The sequence below is a fragment of the Lupinus angustifolius genome, chromosome LG08 (genome assembly GCF_001865875.1).
Source record: "Lupinus angustifolius cultivar Tanjil chromosome LG08, LupAngTanjil_v1.0, whole genome shotgun sequence".
NCBI lineage: Eukaryota > Viridiplantae > Streptophyta > Magnoliopsida > Fabales > Fabaceae > Lupinus > Lupinus angustifolius.
In genome coordinates this window covers 8,456,505-8,456,798 of record NC_032016.1, presented here as the reverse complement: position 1 = coordinate 8,456,798, position 294 = coordinate 8,456,505, and positions in this window count along the sequence as shown.

Sequence of the window (294 nt, the reverse complement as noted above, 5' to 3'; positions counted from 1 at the left end):
TGAGGATAAGAATGAGGATGAGGATGAGGATGAGGATGAGGATGAGGATGAGGATGAGGATGAGGATGAGGATGAGGATGAGGATGAGGATGAGGATGAGCATGAGGATGAGCATGAAGATAGGATGAGGATGAAAATGTGGAAGAGGATGAGCATGAGGATAGGATGAGGACGAGAAAGAGGATGAGGTTAAGACGAGGAGGAGCATGAGGATAGGATGAGGAGGAGGATGAGGATGAGGATAGGATTAGGACGAGCTTGAGGATGAGGATAGGATGTGGATGAGGACGAGGA